The 9,326-nt window shown below is 38.0% G+C and overlaps 1 pseudogene; it reads left to right on the top strand.

The window, feature by feature from the left end:
• The first annotated feature begins 331 nt into the window (after window positions 1-331).
• On the top strand, window positions 332-1,536 carry LOC111400123 (annotated as a pseudogene).
• The last annotated feature ends 7,790 nt before the right edge of the window (window positions 1,537-9,326 follow it).

Below are 9,326 nucleotides of genomic sequence, written 5' to 3'. Positions count from 1 at the left end.
AGTTTTAGTGAAACTTAATGTCTCTAAAAACTAAATTCACGTACATAGCAAATGAAAATGTTTAGTCTTTACCTATAAAAGCTAGATGTTTGGAAGACATATTCCAAGCACATACAATATTTTGTTTCCCCTCCAATGTCTTCTCATCATTTGAAAGGAGTAAAAAAAATCAACTTTAACCGATAAAATGAGGAGTGCAATATGTGAGCATAAGAAAGGGAATTCAACTATTAGCCAAAAAGATATGCAAGCATGGGTGCAATAAAAGTTTGATTTGACTATTTGTCAATCAACAATATCGAATACTCTCAAACGGGCGTAGGAATATTTGTCAAATGAGATGAAAAATAGCGATGTTAAAAGGCACAAATCGGCAAAATATCCTGATTTAGAGAAAGTTTTGTATGAGTGATTTCTTCAAAGGCAAGATAAAGTGAACATGTCTGGAGAAATTATCCAAGTAAAAGCAAAAGAGCTTTTGCAAAAAATGTATGGTGAAACTAATCCAGAATTCATCTTTTCTAGTGGATGGTTAGAACGTTTCAAGGCAAGATATGGAATCAAATCTTACCGACATTTTGGTGAAAGTGGTTCAGTTATCATGGAGAATATTGAAAATGCTTTACCTGGAATACGATCAAAATTAGACCAGTTTCAATTGAAGGATATTTACAATATGGATGAAACTGGATTATTTTACCGATTGGAAGCTGATCATTCACTTGCTACCAAGCAGCTCGAAGGACGCAAAAAAGATAAGGAGAGAATTACTGTTGTTGTTTGTACAATGGTGATGGATCTGACAAAGTACCACTTTGGGTTATTGGTAAGTATGCAAATCCTAGATGCTTTAAAAATGTGAACATGAACAATCTTAATTGCAAGTATCGATCCAACAAGAAAGCTTGGATGACTGGTTTGCTTTTTCAAGATTTTGTTGGTTGGTTTGATAAGAGAATGAATGGCAGGAAGGTTCTCTTAATAGTAGACAATTGTCCAGCTCATCCAAAGGTAGTTGAAGGCTATATAGAGTTATTTTTCTTACCTCCTAACACAACGTCTAAGATTCAACCATGTGATGCTAGGATTATTCGAGCATTCAAAGCTCATTATTGTTGTCATTTTTATTCTAGCATCTTACAAGGCCTTGAGGTTGAAGCACCAAATTCTGAAAAAATTAATATTTTGAATGCTATTAATTTTACTAACATGACTTGGGATTTTGATGTGAAGACAACAACAATTGCAAATTGTTTTCGGCATTGCAAGATTCAGTCAGAAGAAAACAATGTTCCCAAACCAGAAGTTGGTGAATTAGATGAAGGTATCCAAGGATTAAATGATGTCATCTCTAATTTACACTATAGAAATGTGATGGATGTTGAACATCTTTTGAATTATCCTAGCGAGAATGATGCAGTTATGGAATCACCTACAGACGAAGAAATTATTCAATCGGTAATGATCAGTAATGATGATGAGAATGATCCTGAACTAGATGGTAGTAGCGTTGCCCCAAATGTGTCGTCAAAATAGGCATTTCAAGCAATAGTCACCTTAAGCAACTACTTGCTACAACACAAGCAAAATATTCCGAAAGTTGTGTATGCTCTACAAAAAGTTAAGGATGGAGTTCATTTTAGTTTAGGTGGGAAGAAAAAACAATCAACTATAGATGCATATTTTCAAAATGAATGATTATTGTACGGGTATTGTTGATTGATTGAAAGATTTTGGTCTATATATATATATTTTTTTTTTTTTTTCTCAATGAAATCCAGTAATTATTACTTTATATTTTTATTGGGCCCTTAAGGATTCAATTTTTTTATTACTTAATGCATTTAGCGAGGTTATTACTTTAGTCCATTGGCCCAAGTCGGGATCGAAAGAAATTATTATATAATCGAGGTTATTACTTTATCGAACATTACTTTATCGAGGTTTAACTGTAAAATAAATAGTGTGTTGCCTAATGGAGCCTATCATTTGGAAGATTTAGATGGCACCAAGCACATAATGTTCATTAATGGCAAATATTTAAAAAAATATGTTCCTTCCTTATGGGAAAGTGAACAAATAAAAGCGTAATCAAATCGCGTTGAACGATCGTAGATAAAAAAAGGGTCAAAGCGAAATACGTTCAAATAAATTTATTTATTATCAAACATTCATTACAAAGTTGCAAGATACAAAATACTAAATGCTCTATAGGCTACAATTGAGAGCAAACTAATCTCTCGGTCGATCGCCAAGTAAGAGGATGAATTGGCCTTAATTGCCATCCTGATAGCACTGCTGCAAAGGCAAGCTGAGAGCTCGAGAAGCACCCTCACATCGCCCGCCTAATCACATTCATGCAATAACGGACAAGAAGACTGAGAAGCATTCTTAGCAAGCAAGGTGGCTTGCAGGCATCCTCAAAAATTGCCTTCCATCATTAAACTCCTTGTAAAGAACATGGAGACGATGGGAAGAATTTTGTTGGCCAAAGAATATTTTCTATATCTCCCATACCAAAAGTGACATCAAAACAGAAAGCAAGACGGGCGGATCAAATGATCCACTTCTATGGAAGACGAAAATTCTGGATCAATCGTTGAAATGCCAAATGATGGCAGTAAATTAGTTTTTGAAGAAAAGAATGAAAATAAAAATGAAAAGTGCGAAATATGCGTGCATTTATAGGGCCGTGAAGGTGAAGAGACAGAATATGAACGGTCACGTTCGTGCCTAGTAATTGGAATCAAGTGGCCCAAAGTCTTGGGAAAAATAGATAGAAATACCAAGAGAAGATATACATGAATCTTAGCATAAAGCAGTTAAATGCTTGGGGGATTGACGATTAAGGACAAACGTCAATAAATACACAAGAAGACAAATCAGTCGTTCATTAATGACAATGGCTGCTGTTACATTCAAAATTGGCAATGGCTATCAGTACGAGGTTACAAGAGGAAAGTTAATACGAAGTTACAAAAAGAAAAGTTAAGGCATCAGATGTCTTAATTACAATTCACCCCAGACCGAAAGAATTCTTTCCCTAAGTCTCCTCCAATCCTCGCTCTGCTAAGAAGAAGTGACATTCAATTCAGCTACAAAATCATCATCAACCTCCAGCTTCTTGTACTGCTCGACCAAAGACTTGGTTCGCTCAATTCCTTGGGAAGCATTACGCTTTTTAGCAGCCATTCTCGCCTTGCAGTCATCCATCCTTGCTTGAAGCTCCTTCATCTGTGCAGCCAAACTGGTCATCAAAGAGTCTTCAATCATAACTTCGGAAGAGATTTCTTTCAATTCATCCTCAGCTTTGTTGATCTCCAGAAGCAAAGACTCTCTTTCAGATGCAGTGCGAAGATATTGAGTACTCTTGGCCTTCAGTTCAACGTTTTTTGCCAGCAAAGAGAGGATGTCAGAGTGGACAACTTTCAACGTCGCTTTAAAATCAGCAGAAATATTGAGCGACGGAAGTGTCAGTGCTTGCGCCAACTTTGCACTCCAATGCTCAAGCTTATCCTTATGTCTGGCAGCAATAGCCTGACCGATGTTCATGTCCATAAAAGATACATACTCAAATATCGACTGCTTGAGGAACTTCATATCTTCCTCTGAAGAAGTAGAAGGACGACCAGTTGAAGTAGGGCGAGACGTCTTGACTTGCCCCCAGGAAGTGAACATGTCTTAGATGGAACACACAATCTCATCAGCATCCTGCAAAAAAAATGCCAACATTGAAGGTTTTCACTACAATAAACAAAGTGAAAATAAAAGTGAAGCAAAAGGTTACCTCATCAGCAATCTTGGGAGGTAGCATATCACCAGTTGGCTCCACCACCTGTGGAGACTTCCCCTTGTCTAGATGAGAAGACTCTGCCACAACGAGTAGACCCATGGGAGCCTCTGCATGATTAAAGAAGCAACAAATCAGAAACCAATAGCACAAGCAAAGGTAAAACATCAAAAAATGTATTACCTTCTCGTTCGACGTTGGGGGGTCGACGCCCTGGGAAGAAGGTGGCTTGTCCATTGGTTGTGATGAAGGTTCCGAGACTGAAGGTTTCTCTTTAAGCGTAGTCCCTTCATCAGCTGGTTTAGACGAAGCAGCTCCAGCAGAGGATGATGGAACAGAAGCTGCCAACATCAAAGCCTTCAAAGGAGAGGCTGAACTTTTCTGAGAAATTCAAGAAAACCATTAGCACATAGAAAGGTATGCTTGTGAGTAAACAGAATTCAATTACCTTTCACCTGACGATGAGAAGAGTGTCATCATCATCATCCTCCAAAATGGGAGATGCTGAAGCTGACCATTTGCGACTTGGGGCACTCTTAGCTGCAGTAAGTTTGGCAGGTAGAGAAGTAGAGGGACGAACAGATTGTTTAGCACGAGCAGAGGAGGAAGGATTCCTAATGGACATAGGGGTGACCAAAATAGGAGAAGTGGAAGGAATGCTTGGCTGATCCAGTGAATGGAAAACACGATTGGCATCAGTTGCAAACAATCTGCGCTTCACTGATGGCCAGAGTTGTTCAAAAAGGGAGTGAACGGCACGGCTAGGATTGAAGGGGGTTAATGAAAAGTTACTCGCCAAAAGAATATTGTGAGCATCTATAGCTTGTGCCTCTGCCTTATTAATGGTGTGAAAGCGGTCTATCAAGTTTTTTGAATAACAAGGGGGAACAGGCCAAGTTTGGCCAAAACCAAGTTGGTGAGCAAAAAATTGGGGAGCATATTTCAACCCCAGCTTTGGCATTGGTTCCAGTTAAAATATCATGGAACAACTCCCTCCCAGTCAAAAATTGAACCCAAACGAGCAGAGAGGTGGTCGCACTATCCAGAGTGGATGGAAGTTGCACATAATATGGAGTTAAATGAGCAGAAAAGGGAAAGAAGGAAGGAATTGAATTTAAAGTATAAAAGAATGAAAAAATGTCCCTTCTGGACATATTTACAGGGTTCAATGGGTCAATGGCTAACCCATAGCAACTAGCAGAATGAAGGGACATGGATAGAGCACCAAGTGATGGAAAATAGGCTCTCAATCACAGTTGAGTGAACCAAAGAGGCCCACTGCCAGTGAAAGATGCACCATTCTTCAATTGAAATTGAAGAGAAGCCATGCCTCTATAGATGGCAACCAAAAAGAAGGAACACAAATTCAAAGGCCTACCACGCGCCAATTCGTGCGCTATGGGTAAATAGCTCATAGAAGGCTTCATACTGGGCACACACAGAATATATTTACAAAGCCAAATCTGAAGAAAGGCCACACGCTCAGCGTGAGAAGGCTCAGCGTTTGAGTGATTATAACAACCTTGCAGGCTTGAATAGGACTCGGTGAGTTTTTTGTCAAATTTTGGGGCAACACAGAAAATCAAAATACCAGGGAAAATGGTGTCGCCCAAAGGTGGAAAATTTATCAGGGCTCCAACATCCCTTAAAGTAATAGACATGGGACCAAGAGGAAAAACAAAAGTATTATATTCAGAAGACCAAAAACTTAAAGAAATAGGAAAAAGTACTGGGTCAAAAATTGGGGGTTGAAGAGAGATTTCTAATAAATCAGAAATCCTAGCACGACCAAAAATTGCCTTGGTAGGACCATGGCCCACAAGGTGAGCATGCCATCTACGGAAAACAACATCAGATTTAGGCCAAGTGCGAATACCTTTTTCGCGAATCGGCCTCAGCGGCAAAGAGTTCAGGAATGGAGGACCTTGAGTACAAGGGAACAGCTGGCCCACAGCCACTTGTTCGACGGTTTCGGCGTTGTTGAATGAAGGACCCAGCTAGAACTCATTAAGTTCGGCATTGGCTGATGTAAGGAAGTTTGGATTTACATATGGCTGAGCGAGGATTTTCTGAAAATCTTCAAAGCTAAAAGAGTCGTCAGATTGGGTTTGTGGAGCAGCCATTGGGAACGAAATACAGTTTTGTTAAAGTTTGCTTGAAAAACATAGCGAGAAGCAAGAAGATAAACAGTGGTATTGCGAGAAAGAAGCGCGAAATAATGAGGCGTGATTTAGTGGTACAACGAAATGGCGTGTCTTTGGGGTTTATAAGGGTTTGTAGCGTCGCACTTTTTTAGACTATGGAAGGAAATAATGATTGAAATTCTTGGGAATTTCAAATGTTGCTGGGAAACACAAAGTAAATATGGCAAAGATTAATAATTTGTATTAATTCTGCCATATTGGGGGGTAATTGTTGACACACTAAAAGTGCAGCCCAAATCAAATAGCCCAAGAAATGAAACTCAATTGGGGAATTCCCAAATCAAATAGTCCAAAAAATGAAGCCCAACTGGACAATTCAGGATAAAGGCCCAGATGGGATTATTAATGAATACAGTGGAAGCCCACGAACACGGTAACATCATCGCCCAAGCTTTCAAGACGCCCAAGATCTGAGCGAATGAAGTACCTTACAGTCGCCCAAAGCTATGACCCTGTTCTTGCCCAGACCTTCGAATTGCCCAAGATCTTAGCAAACATAAGATGTTATGGTTATCCAGAAGTGCAGTTATTGAAGCAGTTATTGAGTAACCTTATCACGTTCCGCGATTCAAGGAGTTCAATTGAAGACGGTTGAACGACAAAGAGTAGTGGCAGCAGTTAGAGACGGCAGTTCCACGACAAGTTAGCCACCATAAAGAAAGTGGGTAGTTATAAAGTAATCGAGCAATTTCTAAGCGGTTGATCACGAAGAAATCATCAAGGAAATATAAAAGGAAGAGAAGATATAGAGCAAAAGACTCCGAATCAAACACTCTCAAACAAAAAATATGTAATTTCAATTTCTTAGTTTAAACTTAAACATTTCTTTTCAGTACTCGTGTGCTTGCGCCCCTTGAAGGCATTTTGTTTAGTTTTAATTGTAAAGTTATCGCCAATAAAACACCCCTTTTTGGGAATTTGTCTCAAGAGATTTGTTCCTTACACAATCGTCTGATCCCTTTTTAATTGTTAGCGACTACCCGCGCGAAACAGAAACCAAATTTTTCGCATCGAAAATGAACTATGCAATAGTATAGTACCAATCAATGCTATAGCATAGTTCAATAAAAAATCATCCTTGAAAGTTTCTGCAACAGGCCATGCGACCGCATGCAAATTCATACTATGCAACAGCATAGTAGTGACAAACTTTCAAAAGTTGCATTTTAGTCCCCTAACTCTGTTTTATCCTTTTTTGGACCTCTTTTCTCATTTCTTCTTCCTCTTCTAATACTCCATGTCTTCACTAAATTTGTCATTGACTCTTTGACATCTTCATTCCTACTTTCGGGTCATCTTTTTATTATTTACACTTTGGTCCCTAGACTTTTATTTTCTTTCATTTTGGTCTTTTTCTCTTATTTTTCCTTAATTCTGCCATATTCATCGATGTTGTCCTGCAGAACATAATTTATATAGGATTATGATATATTCCATATATTTATAAAAATTATTAATATTTTGTAACATAAATAAGTATATAAAATGCACTTATCATTTATAAGTCCACAATCTGTATAAATCCATGAATTTGGTCCTCATGTGCGAAAACCATCAAAGTCGCTAGCTACAGTTGAAATGAAAAAAATATGTTCGATTGTTTAATGATTTTGGCTTATAGCTTTATTTTATGTAAAAGTCGTATGTGATTTTAACGTTCGAATTGATAATTTCGATCACATGAGGATCGATTGATACATTTAAATTAATTATGACATAGAACCTTACTTTTAAATCATGTCCTAATCTTGACAGACATTATTATGAAAATGATCGTTGTGTTATGTGTGGTGCAAATGCCAATGACTTGCGTTGAAAAGAAAATTTTTGCTTCATTTTTAAATTCAACTCTATTTTATTTGTGCAATTTGTGCAACTTAGATAAGGGACATATAGAGCAAGATTTGTCATTAGAAGACTTCGAAAAACAAATTTCACCATCAACATTAAGAACAGAATAGGAAGTGTGCCCTAATCTATAATGCCAAACATCAAAGTTTTGAGAATTACTGGTCACTAAAGCAGAAATGGAAGGTATAGTATATAGTTTGTTCAAGAGGTCTAACAAAGCTGAAGAAGAAATCTCCTCTAGCATCATATGGTACAGACCTTCTCTGACTTCACCCATGCCAATTGTTTTCCAGGCTGAAAGGTCCTGGATTTAATGAGAGAAGAAAAGCAGAAAACAGTTAAACATTTGAGTTATTTTCTTGGCAGAAATTAGATTAAATGATAAGCTAGGAACACGGAAGACATCTCGAGGATTCAAAGTATTTGTAATGTTCATTATTCCCATATGGGTAACAGGAACCCTGTTGCCATTTGCTAAAGCAATTAAATAAAAAACTTCTGCCTGAATGGCAGAGAATAGTGCCGTGGAACAGGTTATATGATCTGTCGCCTTCGTATCTAAAATCCAAGGAACATCTAAGATGTTAGAAGGCTTTGACTTAACAACAGACATACATAAAGATATACCAGAAAGTTGGTGTTTACTTTCATCAGATGAAGAAGGAGTGACAATACTCTGAGCATTATTGGCTGAGTGGATCAAATGTTGAGGATTTGTGGTTGGTTTGAGGAGAGCCATGAGCTATGAAATATGCCCTTGACTTAAGAACACTTGTGATTTATCATTCACCATTTCCTGTGCAAGAGACAAGGACGCAGTTGCTTGATTTGCTGAGTATCTATTCTTTACATTGGATTTGTGGCCTGATCAGTATCCATTGAGCTTGAAACACTTATCTGCAGAATGACCAGGAATCTTACACTGTGAGCAAATTGGTTTCTATGGATTGGCTTTGAAACATCTTTCAATTGAATGCCCTGAGATTTTACACTAAGTACAATAATATGTGTCCCTTTTCTGCTTAGAAACGTTCTATTTTCCCTTCTCTTTGAAACTCACTCTGGAAAGAAGAAGCCATCGACTCACGTACATACTCAGTCGATATTTCTCTCCTTTTCTCCTCTTGTTGTGCTATTGAATAAACCTCATTTAGGTTAGGGAAGGGTTCGATTAACAAAATTTGTGCCTTAATTCCCTTGTACGAATCATTCAAACCCATCAAGAACTTCATCACCCAATCCCTCTGTTGATTCTGAACAACAGTCCTTAAACCCCCACAGTTACAACTAGGAATAGTTTCATAATTCAAGGGTTTTTAGTTTTGAAAAATAAAGACTCACAGGTTCTTGATTCTGTAACAGCATGGATAAGGCTTGTTTGATTTCGAAAATTCGAGGCGCATTTTGCTGAGCAAAATGTTGCTCCAATTCAATCTAAAGTTGGTGTGCTGTCTCAGCATGTGTGGTACTACGCTTGATGT

Source organism: Olea europaea, chromosome 10 (genome assembly GCF_002742605.1).
Source record: "Olea europaea var. sylvestris chromosome 10, O_europaea_v1, whole genome shotgun sequence".
In the NCBI taxonomy this organism is placed as follows: Eukaryota; Viridiplantae; Streptophyta; class Magnoliopsida; order Lamiales; family Oleaceae; genus Olea; species Olea europaea.
The sequence above is the reverse complement of the archived record's forward strand: the minus strand, read 5'-3'. Positions and strand labels throughout refer to the sequence as shown.